Source organism: Equus asinus, chromosome 6 (assembly GCF_041296235.1).
Source record: "Equus asinus isolate D_3611 breed Donkey chromosome 6, EquAss-T2T_v2, whole genome shotgun sequence".
Classification (NCBI taxonomy): Eukaryota; Metazoa; Chordata; class Mammalia; order Perissodactyla; family Equidae; genus Equus; species Equus asinus.
Genome location: NC_091795.1, coordinates 70558554 through 70578347, shown reverse-complemented (window position 1 = coordinate 70578347; position 19794 = coordinate 70558554). Strand labels below are relative to the sequence as shown.

At 46.4% G+C, this 19794-nt stretch overlaps 1 long non-coding RNA gene across 1 annotated transcript in view; it reads left to right on the top strand.

The window, feature by feature from the left end:
• Positions 1-285: 285 nt before the first annotated feature.
• LOC139045543 (uncharacterized) overlaps positions 286-19794 on the top strand; it is a 36644-nt gene continuing 17135 nt past the window's right edge. Inside the window, exons 1-3 of the long non-coding RNA XR_011504092.1 lie at positions 286-649; positions 6018-11461; positions 19480-19656. This is a non-coding gene — a long non-coding RNA (uncharacterized lncRNA). The remainder of the gene's footprint in view (positions 650-6017; positions 11462-19479; positions 19657-19794) is intronic.

Sequence of the window (19794 nt, the reverse complement as noted above, 5' to 3'; positions counted from 1 at the left end):
CCAGAGGTTTTTAGATGTTGATTTAGGAATTAGACAAGTTGCGTTGGTTCATTCCATCCACAAGCACAAGTGCTGAGTGCAGGGATAATGAAAGGTACAGATGATTCCTGCCCTCGAGATTAGGGACCAATCAAAGAATTGCTATCCACACGGTCAGGGCTGTGGTGGGAGTGGGAGCGTTGTAAAGGAGGGAGGGCACAATGTGAAAGTTTTCCTGGAATAGGAAAGAAGGGGGAATTGCAAAGGAGAGGAAGTGGCGGACATCATGACACAGAGGTAGGAGAGAGGATGGTGTGCTCAGGGGTCCTCAAGCTGTTTGCTACGATTGGAAGATGAGTCTCAAGAAACTGGAATAGAATTGGGCAGAACTGTGGATGCCACTCTACTCTCTGTGACCTTAAAAATCTTTCCTGGTTCCAGCCAAAAAAGCAGGATGGGTTGGAGGAGGTGCAGGAAGTGGGAGGGAAGGCTCTAGAGAGGTAGATAGGAGCCACAACATAGACTCACAGATTTTGGTATTTGAACTGTGTGATCAGATCTGCCTTTTATGAAGATTCCATTGACACACAGAGGATGAAAAGAGGGAAAGACTGACAGCAGGAGAATTGATGAAGAGGCTGAAGAGGCTGACCGGTCCAGAGTAATCCAGGTGAGAAATGCAGATGACCTGTCCTAAGGGATTGACAGAAGACAAGGAAAGAATGGGATGAAACTGAGGGCTGTGGCGAGGATAGGATTGGCAGGAATTGGTGACGGATTCGATACTGGGGCAGAAGAAACAAGTTTAGGAGGAAAGGGAGTTATTCCCTCATAGGAGACAGAGTGAGAAGATGAAAACTAGGTTTTGTAGGCTATTTGGAATTCTTCAAACGTCATCATTATAATATAGACAATGATTATTACTTTCACAGATAATAATTGTAAAAGTTGCTAAGTAGTAGTTTTAAAACAGTAATTATAGAACTGGCCAATTAATTTGAATTAGTAGATTCCTACTACAGAATATCATAAAATACAAGATAAGACATAAAGTAATGTAGTTAATTCTCCAAAAGCCATATCAGGATTTATATATCTAAATGAATATTATCCCTTCCTTGGAAGCTAGACATTTATTCCAAAAGGCTGCCACTGCTGGGAACTACTTTGGACTTCTTTTGGGGACTTCCCTTTGTGCCCATATTCCCAGAGCTAGAAAATCCTCATCTTTTTAGGAAAAATTTAATTTTTAGAAATGTCCTTTGCTCCAAACAGATCAGTGGTTGCCTAGGACATGGGGTAGGACACAGCAGAGGAGGGACGGAATACTAAGGGGCACAAGGACACTTTGGAGGTGACGGATGTGTTTATTATCATGATGGTGGGGATGTTTCATGAATGTACACATGTGCCAAAACCCATCAAAATGTTCACTTAAATATGCGCGGTTTATTGTATGTCAATCATACCTCGATAAAGCTGGTTTTTTAAAAACTTACTTGTTGCAAAGAGTAATGACTCAGGCTCATCAGCATGGTAAGAACACCTCCCCTTTTTATTTCTTTAACGAAAATTTAAGAGAGTATTTTTCTTGTGTATCTTCCACACTGACTTGAAGGCAACTTTCAATTGCAGGTTGTTGTTTAAAAAAAAAATCATGGTAGAATCACCGAAGCAGGTGATCTGCCCTCATTATAGGATAGCCCTCACGTGGGCACATGAGTCCTAGAACATGTGCTTTTAAATTTTGCAGTCATCCCCATAATCTAACTTGGAATCTAATGCCTTGATCTCTTCTGGTTCTTCTACCCACTCTCCACGAGGGACAGCTCTCCGGGTCTCAGATTTACCCATCCGCAAAAGTACTTTTCCCTTTGCTTAACAAGTATCATTGCATCCACTAGCTATTTGGGTTTCAGATATCCAGGGCCAGCCTCATAGAGCTAGGATCCCAGAAAAGTTTGCATGCCATTCCCCACCCCACCCGAACCCTGCCAAATATGGTGCTCTGACCAGTTTGCCAATGTCTAGAAGTCTACCATTAGAAGATTCCTTCCTTTGAGTTAGCCATTCCTTTCTCCAGAAGCCCATTTGAAAAGAGAATCCTGGAGGGCAGGCCTGGATGGTGTGCCAAACCAGGGAGACAGGAGATAGCTAGGGGGCACTGTAAGGACACTGTGGTGTCCAAGGGTAGAGGCCACCAATGGAGGAAACGAGAGTCCAGAGAGGGGAGACAAGGTGCCATAGAAGACCTAAACGAAAGCTACTTTTCTTTTTTCTTAGTCATTTATTTACTCATTCAAAAAGCATTTATTGAGCCAGCCCTGATGGCCTAGTTGTTAAATTTTAATGCTCTCACTGCTTCAGTGGCCCAGGTTTGTTTCCCATTAGCGGAACTATGCCACGAGTCTGTCAGTTGCCATGCTGTGGCGGCAGCTCACATAGAACAACTAGAATATGCAACCATGCACTGGGGCTTTGGGGAGGAAACAAAAAAGCATTTATTGAGCACCAATATCTCCACCTTAATTCTACTTCTGGACTTAGTGTCAAGCATGGCTGTATAAAACAGGAAGTTTAGCCAAGTTGATTAGCAAGCTAAAACTGCACACTAATATCCATCGACAGCACGAGAGCTGGTCTATGAATCAGTAGTTGGTCCCACAATAGAGGGCAGGTGCTCCTGTCACACCTTTAGCAGCAGTTTAGAATTAAATGAGACAGACTATTAACAAATGGAAGTTTCAGAGAAGTATTAAAAATATGAATGCAAAGCAAGTGGGGATAGTATTAAAATAGTTCATCTAAAAATAGTCTAATTCCATCCAGTGGCCAAACCCTATTAGGTTTCATGTTCATTTGGGTCCAAGGTTTGTTTGTAGCCTCTTTTGACTTTGTGGGGCCAATGTTGGAAGGGAAGTGGGTATCCTTCGTGGTCTTTATGCTCAGCCACATACTGGCCCATCATTCAAAGCTAAGCCCAAGAACTTAGAGTTTTAGAGGCCAGGAAGAAAATGTTGAATGTGGAGCTGTCAGGAGCTGGAAAAGGTTTGGAGTGATTTAGAAGGAAACTTAGGAAATCTTTTAAATCCTCCTTTTGATTTGTTTCCTTTCAAACAAACAAAATTAGAACCACAATGTGATCACCCATAAAATTCCCAAACGTTTGGCTTCTGTGTACCAGGCCCTCTTATAGCTAGGCCCAGTGGACATAAAGGAGAATGAAGCAAGGCCCAGAGTGGAGAAGGTGCATCATACTCAACTGTGACCCAGGGCAATGGTCCCCAGAAGCAAAACCCATCCTCAAAGTTCATTCATGAGTCTGGCAAAGGCAGAGCTGCCCAGGAAATTCCACTATTGAGGGGACGACATCAACTCTGATATCAGTTTCCCCACATTAAACCCAGCATATATAAGATTAAAACCAAACACTCTTTCTCTGCTTACTCCTGGCTTCCTAGCTCCAGAATCCACTATCCTCCATGGAGACAGATACCGCCAAGGATAAGCACCTGGATTCATTATCTCCTCCCCACAAAGAGATACAGGCTGATGGAAAAGCTGCTGATCAGCAAGGCCATATGCTCCCCCACCCCTACCTAAAACCCCAAATAAAAACCCTTCCTTTTAGCTTTTCAGCGAGTTTGGGATTTCAGTGTTAGCTGACCTCTCTCCTTGCTCAGCACTGTGCAATAATAAAACTCCTACTTTCTTCCACTACCCCCAGTGTCGGAGATTGGCTTGCTGCGCAATGGGTGAGCAAACTCACTTCAGGTTCAATACCAGAGAGATTATCGGGATATGAACTTAGGAAGGGGATTCTGGTAGACAAGCTTCACAGCTCCTACCCTCCTCAACCCTTTCTATGGATGGACACTGCTCCCTGGCAAATCGCCAGGCCCAGGATCCTGGTGTTAGACCGTCTGACCCTGTGCTTTTGCCATCCCCTCCACCACAACTGACTGGCGTGAGGTAGCTCTGCCTGGCAGTGACCCAGAACCTAAGGCTGGGCTGCTCAGCCTCTTTCATGGCAATGACAGCAGTTTGTGAAGCAGCCTCACTCAGTTGGGTCTCACCAAGAGTTTCGTTTTTCACCTATAGCTGTTTCCCCTCTGCTCTGTTGAATGTCCTTTTTGCCTGGTGATTTACAGGAGGCCAAACAGGTCGTGAATGGCCAAAGGCAAGAGGGAGCAGTCAGGGAGAGAAACAGCAAGGAAGCCAATGGCAAGGCAGAAAGAAGCAGAGAGGGCAGCTGAGTCATGTGGAAGAGGCTGGAATGAAGGTCGCCAATGCCCACTCAGAGTCCCTGGAGCCAGACGGGATCTGGAGCCACCCCCTAGTCCCTCCTCTGTGAGTTCCAGCCCCAGCTGGCTCCAGGCTCACACATCTGTGAAATGCTCCTTATTGCTCTGCCTGGAGCATTCCCACACTTACCCAAAACTCCCCTTCCGGAGTAGGCTCCAAGTTTCTGTTCCCAGCCGACCATGAGCCAAACAGCAGTTTTGCAAAAGGTCACCTGCCTTACTGAGCACAAAAGGCTGAGAAAATATGATGTGGTCCCCTAGAGACCAATGAGATCTCCCTACAAAGGATGAAGCCTCAACTTCATAGGGTCCTTTGCCCTTCAGGGACGAAGAGGGTGAACCCATGGGCTGTTTCCCTGCTAGGTGCTGAAATGTTTTTGTTTTTTTTTAACAAATCAGTTTGCCAAAGTTTAGAGGCAGTGATAATGGTGTAGCAGAAATGAAACTAGAACAGGGGTCACAAAATCTGTGCCTCCCTTAATTAGCTGTGTGAGATTGGCCAAGCAATTCAAGTCTATGTCCTAGTTTTCTCATTAGAAATACAGGACAAATAATATTTGCCCTACTACCTTGAAGATTTTTTATGGAGATCACATAAAAATAGGCAAAAGAAGCCCTGGGAAAGGATGTATACGAGCTATTCTATTTCATGAAATGTAATTGAGGATGGGAGGGATGAGGTGGCACCACCAGGGTCAACCAGCAAAGGAGTCCCAACACCTCCCTTGTGCCAAGCTTGGTGTCCTCAGCACAAAAGAAGCCAAAAGATTAATGTCTGAATCTTCCCAAAAGTGAAGACTGCGGCTTCCGGCCTACACCCAAAGGTGTAGGGACATTAATTCCAGAAGGGACATTAGAATTAGAATTTCCACCCCCTCCATCTCTCTTCTCTGTCTCTCTCTCTCTCTCTGTCTCTCTCTGTCTCTCTTTCTCTGTCTCTCTCTGTCTCTGTCTCTCTTTATGTGGTTACCTGCAGCTGGAAGTGTCCTGATATTTAGGATACTTCCAGCTGCAGGTAACCACACAACCCAGCTGAAAGTGGCTTAAACAATAGAAAATTATCATATGGAGCAGGCCCTGTGGCCTAGTGGTTAAAGTTCTACACACTGTGCTTTGGCGGCCTTCACTGGTTCGGATCCTGGGCACAGACCTACTCCACTCATCAGCCATACTGCGGAGGCATCCCACATACGAAAAATAGAGGAAGATTGGCACAGATGTTAGCTCAGGGCTAATTTCCCTCAAGCAAAAGAAAAAGGGAAGATTGGCAAAGGATGTTAGCTCAGGGTGAATCTTCCTCACCAAAAAATAAAGAAAGAAAGAAAGAAAGAAAGAAAGAAAGAAAATTATCATACAATTACTAGTTCCAAGATTTGTTCATTTCGTGGCACATCAGTTGGCAAGGGCTGCCTCAGGGCCACACAGCACACTCTCTCCCAACCACATCCACAAGCAGGAGGGAAAATTTTTCTTAAATGTCTCCTTTCATTAGGGCAGAAAACTCATCCAGGAATGCTCCCCTCCTCACACACACATGCCCAACATAGATTCAGCTGCAAATGATGCTGGAAAACATGTTCAGCTTCTCAAGTGGAAGGGGGCATTGCCTGCAAGGAAGAAGTGGGGTACAAGAGTGTGAGGGGGTGGTGCAGAGGAGACAGCTATAGGGCTGGGGTTGGGGTGCAGAGAATGGAGTTCATGCTCACTAAATGAGGCAGCAAGAATTTGTTTCAGGGTATTAATTGGCCAACAAAATTGTCGTGGGGGCTGAAGAAGCAGACTCTGGGTTGAGTGTTCAAGAAAGAGTCCTAAAGTCACCCTGCAAAAGTGGGCCACCAAGTAAGCTACTGCCTGGTCTGTGCTCAGAAAGCCAAAGGCTCTGGAACTACACATGGCCACAGCCATGACCAGGAACCATGGGTACTTCTGCCAGCTCCTTGACTATATGGTGTCTGCTGTGGTCCACACCAGCTCAACAGATGGCCCATCCAACACTCTTGACACCCATGAGGCCAGGGACTGGACATCGAGATCTCCACTCTGGCTACTACAGAAAAATCAAACACCTATCCAACCAAATTTGCTGGCAGAATCTTGGCCCCACCTCAATTCAGTGGTCCAAGATTCACAGGAGAGCAGAATCAAGTCACAGCAGAAATTATAGATGCAAGAGAGTCTGGGAGATGTAATTGTTACCTCTCAATCCTCTGCGATATAGGAAGGCACACCAGAAGGATGGAAGATATTGAGTTCCAACCCCATAAACCCACCACAACAGCCAACTGTGTCTGCCGCACTCTTCTTCTGGCGATAGCCGCTAATTTGAATTGGGTCAGTCCATATGTTTAAGGAGAGAAGAAAGGAAGTCTATCCCTGATTCCAGGGATGCAGCACATGACAATGGGCAAATCTCATTCTCCTGGCCACAGTAATTGGCTCAGACAGAAACATGACTTAGGGCTGTTTAAGCTGATCAAACCTCAGGGCTTTTGCCCAAACTCCTGGAAAAGAGGCTTGCTCTTCCCCACTGAACATGAACCTGAAAAATCTGGAGCTGCTACATCCCTCTTCCACTGCAAGAGAAATCCTGTCTGAGAATGGAGCCAATTGAGACAAGGCTAAGCTGAGATACAGAGAGAAGCTGGGATCTGATGACATTTTTGAACCCCTGGAGTCAGCATTTGCTGAAGCCATCTGGGCTTTTCAGGTAGATAAGCCAATATCTTCTCTTTTTTTGTTTAAGTCAATTTTAATTGTTATTTGCAAAAAAAGATATAGGAATGTTATCAAAGACCCACTTTGATCATTCCCCTGAACGTGTAGGAGGTGGCCACTGACTTATTGAGCCCCCCAACTCTTTAAGAGTTAACTGCTCACACTGAAGTGAGAAAGTCCAGAGACAATGGAGAGACATGAGCAGCTGGAGCAGGGCTGCAGCGCAGACAGCTGCTGCCTTTGCTTTTCTCCATTGAAATAAAAACCACTCCCGTCCCTGAATCCCCAGCGGGCTGGGGCTTTGCTCGTTTTGCTGGGAAAGGTTACAGGGGTCTTAACATTTTCCTTGGGGATCCATTTAAAAGTAATAATAATATCAGGATGCATTACTGTATTTTCAAATATATTTTAAATAGATATTTAAATTTTTGCATTTTGGATTAATAACCATATTCTTCTTAATCAAATAAACTAATGAATAAGAACTTCTACATATGTCTTCCTGTCTAATATCAAAGATATTGGACATAGGAACTGCTGAACACATTCAAGCTGATTTTTTTCCAAACGATCACCTAGAAGAGGAGACAGGAGGCCCAAGGGGTCTGACAGTCCTCAGCCTTGAGTGCACAATATGGCAGGGAGACCCTCGGGGAGTCAGTACATGGGGACCCTATAATATGCCACCAGATCCCCCTTTGGGAATGGAAAGCTGATTCCCCCAGAAGCTGGGAAGGTTGTCAGCTGACAGGTCTCAGCTGGCAACCCTCCTTGAGGATTATCTTGGTTAAAAATTACTGCCTCACCCAAGGTCACACCTCCTTCCAAAAGCAGCCCACATCAATGACTGAGCGACGGGGGAGAGAAAAGCAAGGGTCCTTCGGCCCACCTGGGACAAGCGAAGGGTCCGCCTTCACCAGTGGGCACTGCAGTCCAGTTTCCCTCTCTGGCCACTCCTGCTCCCTTCCTTTGCCGTCCCCTCCCTTCCACAGGTGTTGACCCCACTGGCACTCCCTAGAAAACATCCTGCTCTCTAAGCTCCACTTTGGAACCGGCTGCCTAGGAAAGCCCCTGCAGCGCTGTAGTCCAGGATAGCAGTGTCTGGACTTTGAGATTTCACCAGGAATAACAGAAAAGGATTCCAAACCAGTTTCCATATTGTTCAACAGCATCTCTTCCCTCTGCCCTTCTCCCCGCCCTGTCTTCCTGTGGAAATAAAATTATCCTTCACCACCCAACTTCTCTAGAGAAACTGCCCTGAACCCCAAGCAGGGGGTCTCTCCATGTCCTGAATGCCCATAGCATTTTGTGGCTTCCTCTTTCAGGAAGCATCATCTGCTCGGGTTTTCTACTTCTTGCATTTTCAGTTTCTGCCACCAAGTCTTTGAGTCTGTGAGCTACATTCTCTGAACCAGTTTCCTGATCTACAAAATGGGACGATACTCCAGAGGATTAAGTGAGCAGACAGGTATACAGCCCCCACCCCAGTGCCTGGGCCTCTGAGAAAGCTCAATACGCCAATTTTCTCTCTCCTTCCCCCTAAAGGGGCCATTCCCCTCAGGAACTATGGGCTGTTTGCTCCTTTAGGAAGGAGGGAAGCAGCAGGAGCCCCCTTGAGGGTGTCTGACCTCCCACCCACTGCCCTCCAAGGGGGCTTCGATATTTGCAAACAGAAGGAGCGACATCATTTGTGGTTTTGAAGGGACAAAGGACTCACACAGGTGCTCCTAAGTGGTGATGCTGCAGTCAGCTTGCCCTAGAACATCTCAAGCTCTATTTTTAGGATCAGAGTTAATTTTCTGGCTTGGTGTGAGCAGCCAGGATGGGGGAGGAAGTGAAAAGTGGATGGTGTTTCACTTCCAGGGATCATACACCCAAAGGAGCTGAAGGCAGGGACTCAAACAGATGCTTGCACACCAATGTTCATTGCAGCCTTATTCACAATAGCCAAAAGGTGGAAACAACCCAAGGACGCCCCAACAGACAATTAGATAAACAAAATGTGGTCTACTTGTTCAATGGAATATTATTCAGCCTTAAAAAGGAACGAAGTTCTGATACCTACAGTGAACTTCTGATACAACATGGATGAATCTTGAAAACGTTAAGCTAAATGAAATAAGCCAGACACAAAAGAACAAATGCATGATTCCACTTAGATGAAATATCTAGAATGGGCAAATTCATGGAGATAGGAAGTAGATTAGAGGTTACCAGAGGTTCAGAAGAGAAGGAAGTGGGAAGTTACTGCTTAACAACAACAGAATTTCTGTTTGGGATCACGAAAAAGTGTCCAAAATAGTGAGGACGGTTGCACAACATTGTGAATGCTATCAATGCCACTGAATTTACACTTAAAAATGGTTAAAGAGGCAAATTTTATGTGACATACTTTGCCATAATTCTTTAAAATTAATATTGTAATATGTCAAAAAACATTGACTTGTACTTTAAATGGTTGAATTCTATAATACGTGAATTATGTCTCAGTAAAACTGTTCTAAATAAATAAATGACATTCACTATAATTGTTCATTCTGGGGCAAATTCAAAGACAAAAAAAAAAAAAACCCAATCCATAATTGGACAAGAGATGTGACATTTTCAGCTATGGTGCCCCTCTGGACTTTTGTTCCTGGCACCCAGAGCCAGTGTGGGGGCTGCAGTCACCGGCGGTTTCTGAGGAATCCCCAGGTTTGTTGCAGACAGTGCTCTCCCAGGATTTTGGTGGTTTCAACTGGCAGCTGAAGACCCCCCAGGGTAGGGGAGGCTTGAACAGATGCTTTAGTATTAATCTTCCTTGTGCCTCTGGAGCAGAGAGAAGGGCTAATCCTTGGAAAGTTTGGCTTCTGGGTACGGTATAGTTGGGAGAGGGACCTCAAGAAGCTAGAAGTGCTCTCTCCTCTCAGGGCTCAGGGCCTGCTGGGCTGGCTGTAGAGCGCTGGGATGGGCTGGAAGAAGCCGCATGTTTTATGTGTCCACATCCCTTCTCTCATTTTACCACCACAATCCACACCACCAGCGCCACACATGTAACCATATATCTCAGGTCCTGGGGCAGGCACTTCTGTCACAGTGTTCATAGAGCCAACTCTATTTAACATAAGTGATTAATTAGGGAACCAGATTGTGTCCTACAGGAGTCATGAACCCAGGTGCCTATAAGGGGCAGGTAGGAAACAGGAGAATGAAGCAAGTTTCATTCAATAAAGTTTTTTAGGTGAAACCTCTTGATATTCATTTCATTGTTGGCAACTATCTCAACTTTTAAATTTCCTGAATGTGCCAAGCCCAGGCACAACTTCGTGCCTTTATTCAGGCTGTTGCCTCTGGGCCTGGCTTGTCAAATGAACTTTTACCACAGTCCTTTAAGTTGAATGCTATTAACTCCATTTCTGCAAACAAGATGTCATGCAAGATTGCACCCTACTACCAGGGTCCAAGACACAGTCCACAATGTCACGGGCATGGGCTAAGGAATATGCTATATCGGGGAAAGGGCAAAGAAATCAAGTAAGGATCTACAAGATAAGTGAAGGCAGCAGTCCCTCCAATCCACCCTCCTCCCACAGAGAGATGAGCGGGGCCTGGGAGCTGCTGGGCCGCATTGTGGGTCTGTGCGGTAATGGAGCTCCCACCCCAACCGTCATTCTTTCCTCACATAGTACAAGTCTAAGAACGAACGTGACAGTGGTGTCAGGCAGTCTGGATTTGCCAACTGTTCATAGTTGTCTGAAAATGCCAACTGCCCAGACCTTGGGGTCCATGGACATTACAGACCCTGCTGTCAGGGAAAGAATCACTGGGCCCAGGGAGTAAGTTGAGATGCAGCACCTCCTACTGGGAGAAGGTGGGAATCTCCCACCCAGTCCTAGGAGGCTCAATGTCCAAGCAACCTAGAATAAGCACCTGTGGTCACTGTAGACAATTCTGATCATTGCACCACATGAGGAAACTGATGCCCAGAGAGTTTAAGGTACATGGGCAAGATTACAAAGCTCGTAGGTGGTGGAGCCTAGATTCTAAATCAGGCTTTTTCCACCACACCATATCTGATGAGCATCCTTGTTTTCCAACTCGTGGTCCTCCGTGGCCATGTGTAGGAACTCACTCTCTCCTGGGGTCAGCCTGCCTATAGGTGTCTCAGGTTTATGGTGTGGGTAGGAAGGAATCCTGCTCTCCAGGGTCCTCTAGGATGACTGGAGCCAAGAGGAAGCCTTGAAGATACCAGTAATACAAGCTCACTGTGTGCTGCCTATCTCCTGAGATTTCTAGATGACAGGGTGACTTGTCTTTCTCTTCCCTTTTAAGTTTGATTTCCCAGTTTCCAGTGCCAGAGGCAAACCCTGAAAAAAGTCTGTACCAACTCAGGTAAATACAGTTACCATTAACACCTCATCTCTTTCTTTTTCCCAGGGCAGTGGAAATATTGGTTCAACACAGATAATAAGGTCCTGCGGTGGGTGAGTCTGTGTGTGTGTCCCTGTGTGGGGTTCTGGAAGAGTTAAATAAATACATCCTTACTCTTCATGGGATTCTGTGCAGTTTGGTTACAGCCAACCCACAAGGGCCAAAGACTGTCATAAACTGTACAACTCTAACAGAAGGCAAGGAGAACGCCGAGCAATTTATACCCTATACGCGCTGTAATTTCAAAGTGTCAAAGAATTTAGTATAGGGGGATCCCAAAAGTAGTTTAAATGCCACACACGCACACACAATCATGAGCTAGTATTAAACCTGTCTTTCACTGGGCTGGTTCAGAACGTTTCAAGATGTATTTGTATCCCTCCGTTTCTTTCTCCCAGTCTCAGGCAGTCTTTCACTGTGCCATTTGGCCATAGTACTGGCCTTGACCCTGTTCAGAAATCTTTGAGCCTTGTCTCCAAAGACTCATGTGTCCCACTGACTGGCCTCCATAACGGAGACATTCTTTGGGTTCTGCTGTTTGCTGGAATTTTTTTGCCGCGTCTGGAAGTCATTGAAGTGACAGCTTCACCTGTCCATGGCTCGATCTCCTCTCACAGCTGCGGCAATATGAGCGCCTAATGTAAACGCAGTGAACACCATGCAAGAATTCCCTGGTTGGAGAGAACAGGCTGTGAGATGAGGATGACATTCCAAACAGTGCAGAAGGCATTTGGAGATCCAGCCTGAGAAATTCTGGAGGACGTGCAACTCGCCACCAGCTACAGAAGATACAGGGACACGTGGACAGATGGTCTCAGAGAGGGCAGATTACTCAGGAGTCATTCCAGGCATGTACTCTGACCCACTCAGAAAGCGGTTGGCCAGAGAAGGACCCAGTGGGGATCCAATAGTGACTTTCTGGTCCTCAACGTTACTGCCTTAATAATGGGTAGATAGTCAAAATATTTATAAAGGCAATTATTTTTCTCCAGTGTGCGTGCTTGCTCAATTCACAAGTCCAGGGACAAGGCTTGGGTGTCTGGGATGACAGGGAGCTAAGATTCCATTCTTTAATCATCCTTATTTTTAGTCGTGGGGACAAGGGAATTGAATTACTATGCTCTCATCCCCTTGGGCTGAAATCCATCTGTTCCTAAGAATCTTAATGGAAAGGTTAGGCCTGTTTTTTTCTTCCATAACCTCTATTTTTGGAGAATAGGTATTCTCCAAAAACCACTTTTAAAAAATCCAGATTTGTTCATCTGTTTATAATCTTGTTATTTTTCCCTCTTGATCTTTATCTTCTCCGTCATCGTCATTACTCCCCAAACCACTTAAGTTCCCCGCACCTGAACACCTACGACACAAGGAGTGTTGCTGTGAAAAGCCATCTTTCCTTTAATAGATAGCAGCACAGAACGGCGAGCAGGCACTCCGGGGGCTGGAGCATTTTGCTCGTCATGGAATTTGGAGACAAGCTTGTGTTTGGGAATTCAGCAGTCAGCAAAGGTGCCCGTCCTTTTTGTGGCGCCCTGTCAGTCCTCGGTCGAATGTCAGCGTGCACTCCTGATCCGCCTGCACTTTTCATCCGATGATTCTGACCTTTCCAGCAGGGTGTGTCACCGCGGCAAGCTTCCCATTGGTTCAACGAGGCTCATTTGGAATCAGATGAGTAATTATGTCTTTTCTGGCTTCCCATCCCATTCTAATTAGCCGTACTTTACCTAACCAGAGCCAGCAGGAGCTGCCTCCGACTCTCTGCATTCCTTTCTACGGAATCCGTGAAGCTGGTTTGACTAGACAGTAAATGTTAATTGCTATAAGCAGCCCTGAAAGTGTTTACAGGCTCGGAATCCCTCCTCTCCCTTCCTGCCCTGCCCCCCACCCCAGTCTTTCTTCTTCCTTGTCAATCCATGTGATAATAACACCTTGATCTTTAATCATCCTTTTTGTCTTTTCAGTTACTGTCACACCTTTGAGCTCATCTGAGAACGACTTTGGGGATGAGACGGCAGGCAGTGGGGGATCCTGGAGAGGGCAGTGAGCCGTGGGGCTGGCCTGAGAGCATGGGTAGGAGACTGAGAACATTTCCAAGGAAGGGCAGCCTGCCTGGCTGTTACCCTGACCCCCTTTCCGTGGGGGAAGAGAGGACAGAGCCCCGGGGAGCCTTCCTCGAAGTGGAAATGACCGAGATCTGGCTCAAGGAATGAGCAGCCTTGATGAAGTTCACTGCAAAGACGGTGGCGGACGTGAGCCTAAAACCTTGCTCTCCTCCATCCCATGTCTTCCCACCAGATCAGTGCTTCTCAAAAGTTTTAGCAATAGAATCTTCACCTGAAACAAAGTTTAGGCAGAATCCACTGTTTAAAGCAGCTTGAAGCTGAGTCTCTGGGGGCAGTGGGTGTGAGGGTGCAGTGAATGAGCTCCCTCCTCAGTCCCTCTGTCCTGGGAATATCCCCAGCAAGCATCCTGGGAACAGTGTTTGGGAACCACTGCGCCTCTAGATCATGTGGCCTCCTTTAGGCAGAAGGACATTATAATCTTAGCCTTCCCCACCCCCACTCACCCTGTCCCCAACCAGGGGCAGATGCTCCAAGTAAATGAGCTGAAATTCAAGTAAGAGAAATTCCTAGGGGCTGTTTACTTGGTGTTCCATGCCTAACAGGTTCTAGTGTGCCCTCTGGCTGAATCCTCCCTCTGGGGGGCAGGGAGTGGCACACGGTGCCAAGAAGCCCGGGCAGCAGTGCCGCTGGCTCGAAGGCACGTGGTGTCTGATACCTGCCCACCTGCTCGATCTGTCCCACATCACTCCCTCTTGCAGATGGATTCCTGGCTCTGTTGTGTGGGGTTTCCTCGTGTCTTCTCGCCCCTTCTATGTGGAGTCTGCATCAAATTAGACTGCAAGAATTTGGTAGGGAGAGAAAATATGGAAATGTTGGTACCCAAGAAAGTCCTGCTTTTTTTTTTTTAACTACTGGGCAGCACTTAGGAAGCATCCAGCAGAACAGATGGCAGACTCCTCCTTGACGTCTCCTGGGAACGGTAGGAAGTGTGCTGGACCTAGAGTCGGGAGCCGGGCTCTGCCGTCAGCTCTGCCACAAACGGTTCCAATGGCCCTGAGCAAATGTCTCAACTCACTAAACTTGACCTTTCAATAAAATTAAAAGGTGGTTTCTAAGGTCTCTTCTAGCTCTACTTTTGTGTTTAGCAAGCCATTGATGGTTACTGCCTGGCAAGCTCTTAGCCTCTGTCTGAGGAAAGGGCCCCAGGGGGCTCTTTTGATGATGCTATTCTGGATGGTGTCCTGTGTGCTGAATGAAAGCAGCCTTGCAACCCTGCCCAGGACCGCCTGGAACAGAGAAGATGCCCAGGCAAAAAGCAATCCACACACTGGACCAAATGAGGCTAGCCAACAGAGAAGTTGGGGTAGCTACTCTATCCAAAAGGGGCCCTCCGTTGATGGTGACCTGCTCCTCAGATCTTCTTGTGCCAAGAGGATGAATATAAGGTTCTCACAGAGAACATGCTGGAGCAACCACAGGAAGACAGAGTCCTCTAAACAAGGACTGGCTGTTATTCCTCTTCAAGGCACTCCCACGGGGCAGCTCCAGGAGCGCTGGGACAAAGCACAGCCGTGCTACTGCTGAGATGGCTTTCCATGGCTCTCACTTTCTCTCTGGCTTTATGATCAACATCCGTCACCTACAGAGAGCCAGGCCTGTCTTGTCTTTGCAACCCAAAAGCACCTAGAGGCGATTACTCCATTCTGTTCTGCAAGCAGGTCATGAGGGGAAGGCCTGGGTCGTAAATCACCTGACACCCTGAGTTCGGTGTTGGGCGTGACTGCTGGTCCTAATCCAACACATAGGATTCACTCCTGGTGGGTCAATGGAGCAAACAGTTCTTCAAAATCAGGAGCCCTGAGTAGTTTATTGCTAATGAGTAAGGGGGGCTTGAGAAAGGTGCTTGCCCGCTGCTTCAGTCTCCTCAGCATCTGATGGGGACAATGTTATCCAATCTACCTACCTCCTAGGGTTGTAGAAAGAAATCAGACGTGATCGTGTACATGAACCTACTTAGGCGTATACAAGGTACTAGACCAATAGTTGTCCTTAATACCCAGACAAATGGTGAAGGGCTTGAGACTTCAGAATGTGGAAATGAGGAGCACTGGCTCTGGAGTCAGGCCTGCTTGGGTTCAGATCATAGCTCTGGCACCTCCTACAAAAGTGACCTCGAGCAAATTACTTAGCCTCTCTGTGCCTCAGTTTTCTCATCCGTAAAATGGGGATGACAATAATAGTACCTGCCTCACAGGGTTGTTCATTAAGTTAATGCACGTCAAGTGCTTAGAACAGTGCCTAGCATATAGTAAGTGCTCAATAAATGTCTGTTATTATTAAGAGCAACACATTCCTCTGGCCAGAAGCACATTTCATGGGCTCCCACAGGCCTCCTGTGCACACGAGAATTCAGCCCTTTCTGTGGGCTTGGGAAGGGAAGCTTGGCAGGCCCAGCACGCGTCCTCCCTCAGAGGCGGTGCAGGCCTTCTATGCAGCTGCATTTGTGCTGTGGGACCTCAGGCAACACCCTCCTGCCAAACAGCCTCAATTGCCCCCCAGAAAAGAAAGACAAGCATAATGACCCATCCCACAATCATTTGGATTGCTTCCTTTGTGGTCTCCAGAACAACTCTTTACTCCTTGATTTCCCAGGCATACACCCTACTGTAGAGGGGAGCTTGAGCACACACATGTCACAGACTCGGGAAGATAAACAACTCAGGGCCAAGAGCTCCACCGGAAAGGGATGAAGAATTATTTTTGCTGTAAATACCTTTAAGGAAGTGATTCCCCAACTTTTCCTTTGCCTTTAACTTTCCTGGTTGGGAACACAGAAATCACCCCGCTCCTTGAGTTGGGAATGAGGTGGAAATTTTTTTTTTCAGTTATTTGACTGAGGTCGTAATGATTTATAAGATTGTGTAATTTCAGGTGTATGTTATTATTTATCAGTTTCTGTAGAGACTGTATCGTGTTTACCACCAATAATCTAACTTTTATCCATCACCATATATAGGTGCCCCCTTACCCCTTTCACCCACGCCCCCAACCCCTTACACTCTGGTAACCACAAATCTCTTCTCTTTGTCCATGAGTTTGTTTTTCTTCCACATATGAGTGAAATCATGTGGTGTTTGTCTTTCTCTGTCTGGCTAATTTCATTTAACATCATGCCCTCAAGGTCCATCCATGTTGTTACAAATGGGACTATTTTGTCCTTTTTTATGCCTGAGTAGTATTCCAGTGTGTGTGTGTGTGTGTGTGTGTGTGTGTGTGTGTGAATTTTATAAGGAGTTTTATTTCCAGAATGCAGTCTATTCTTCTCAGACTTTATTCTTTATTGGGAGTAGTGGTCATTGACCCCCATTGGTGGGCCTGGGAGTGGGGAAGGCATGCACCCAACCTGCAGTGACCTCACTCTGCCATTTCCAATGGAGCAACTTGAGCAAGCATGACCCAAATCCTGGAGGCTTGACTGGGGCTGACCGCTCTGTGTGGCAAAGGGCTGAGGGGTCTCCACCACGCATCACTCCAATGTTTCGGCAGTGGTCCTAATTCGGACTTCCCAGAGAGGATCATCCAGGTGACCCCTAGAAAGGACCGTTGAGAGCAGGAGGTCTGGAGAGGAAGAGGGTGGCCCCTGCATTTTGAGTGACTCTGTTGTGTTTGGTTAGCTGCTGGTTGGGTTTCCACACTTGGCTGCAGCATCTGTCAATGACAGCATTCATGTCTAGCCACAATGACATCTTGGCTCTGAGTTTGGATTTCTTAACCCCCAGATGTGAGCCGTGAATGGCATGGAGCAGTGACTAGTTCTTGGTATTTGCTCAGATGGCACAGAGACCTTTGTCCTTAAATCACATCCCAAGCCAGACTCTGCTGCCCCAGCTTCAACGGTTGCTTCCTGAGTGAGTCCTAACAATCGTTCTGTGTGATCCGAGGTAAGAAATAGCACAGCTCCATCCTTGAGCCTCACCAAAGACCCCAACATCCAATCCCAGAAAAGCTGTGGGTTAGGAAAAGAATGACTGAGAGCACTTGCATTGAGTTTCCTGGGTCATGCAGGTCCTGTCATATAACTTATGTCATTTTCCTCCAGGAGAAAATTACTGTCTTTGTACATGAGTAAGGGGAGCAGGCATTGAGGTTTTCTCTGTGGAGGTCAAAACAGTTTTGTAGATTTTACCTTTTTTCTACCTCAAAAAATCTATTTTTAGTTTAAGATATTTTCCGAAGTGACATCTCCATGAGGTGTGATATTGTTATTATGACTTTCATTCCACAGCTCAGCTGAGGCCCATGGAAGCACATGAGCGTAATTCATTCTTTGCGCCAACAAATATTTGAACCAGTATAAAACTAAAACAGCCTGCTAAGCAATGCATAAGTTTTTCTCACTAAAATACAGGCTGTAGTCACAGATTTGATGGTTCAGCAGTGATGGCCGGAGCCCAATGAAGACCTTTAGAGACCATAAATACAAAACCAATTAAGGAACTTCACCTCAAATAAAAACAACACCAAATTGCATTTTTTTAAAGTGTAAATGAAAGAGAATAAGAATCTGATTTCCCTCATGGTGAATATTTCATTAGCAAATGATCATCTCTCCCATCCTCCTACCCCCTTCCTTCACCCCTCCTCCCTCCACCAAATTTTCAATCTAGCCTAGGGGAGAGATCGGGGGGAGGGGTTGCATTTGAGTGAAGTTACTGCCTAGAAAGTAAGACATCATCCCCAGGGGTGAAAGAGACTTCCTTACACTGCAAAGTGGTCTAAAGTAGGCCACGGCAGTTGAGAGGCAGTTTGCTGGGGGAGGAATGAGAATTCTCCGGAGGAGCTGAGCCTGATGCTATAACCTCAGAGTGGGGAAATGATGGCAGAGTCCAACTCAGGAAATCTCATGAAAGGGAGCTGAGGCTGTTGGAGCCTATGGGAGAATGATATTGGAGTGAAATCGAAGGGTAGACTTGGGGCCCAAGCAGAAAATTATCTTGACTCATCTATGAAATTAACAACAAAAGCAATAACTCAGTTTCCAGGGAGAAGTGCATGTGTTCTTGGGGAAAAGGAGGGGAAGGTTGTTCGCAGAGAAACACTGGCTTTTAAAGTCAGCTTTAGAAGATACTAGACTCAAAGTCGGGGTTGGAGGAGTAGAAAGGAGCAGGAAAGTAGAAAGGTTTACAAATAACTCGGTAGTACTTTGGTTAACACAAATTAAGGCTTCTCATCTCCAAATCTCATAGTCTTAGAGGTACTGCACCCTGACGTTCATCGTCACTTAGCTGTGCACCAAGAGGTTGGATGCATAGCCGTATGGGTGGGGCAATGTAGGAGCCAAGAAGGGGAAAGGCTATGAATCCCAGGGCACCCTTTTTGGAAAAGCCATTTCTCCTTGACCTTGGATGGTTCTGGGAGAGGGTGACCTGCCAGGCAAAGGGCAATGAAGTGTTCAGAGGCCCTCCATTTGTAACTGCCCTGAGGCCAGGTTTTCAGCCAGTACCTTTTGTGTCTGTGTGGTTTTTGTTCTTATTCTCTCTTTCTACATAAATTTCTTTAGCTGTTAAAAAACCAGTGGTTCTCAAAGCAGGTGTCCCTGGACCAGCAGCATATACATCACCTGGGAACTTGTTAGAAATGCAAATACTCCACTTGATCCCAGACCTAAAGTAGCAGAAACTTTAGGGGCGGGGCCAGCAACCTGTGTTTTGACAAGCCCTTCCAGTGATCCAGAGGTGAGCTTGTCTGAGAACCACTGCTTTAGCAGAATGAGAGGCCCACTGAACCATCAAAGTATTAAATATTTTACCCTTCTGCTATTTATTGGTCAGTGCTTGGCTTTTGTATTTAAACATTCTTTGCAGAAATGTACAGGGTGTCTTTGACATATAGCTCAATGTTCCTCAGATTATTATGCACGTTATTGAGTCAACTATTTTAACCTTGCGCGTGAGGAGGAGGTACAACAGGGCCAGAATGTAATCAACTTGATCTGCAATTTTTTCTAGGCTGGGGGAAATGCAGCAAAGAAAAAACAAAGGGATGTGGGGGGACCAGGCTCTGGCTGCATTTGGCTCCCTTTGAGGGAATTGGCGAGGCAACTAGCAACTAAGACGCGTCCTTAAGACTCACACCAGCTAGTCCTTTCCTTTGGAAACAGGAGCCCAGAGGGCAGCACGTGACAGGCGAGTAACCGTTCAAGATTGCTCACATGCTTCCCCATTTCCTTTTCATTTTCAGGTTCAATTATTCTAGCTTTCTCCAACACTGAATCCCACCCCCCACCTCCGCCCCCCCCCCCCCCCACCCCACCCTGCCTGCCC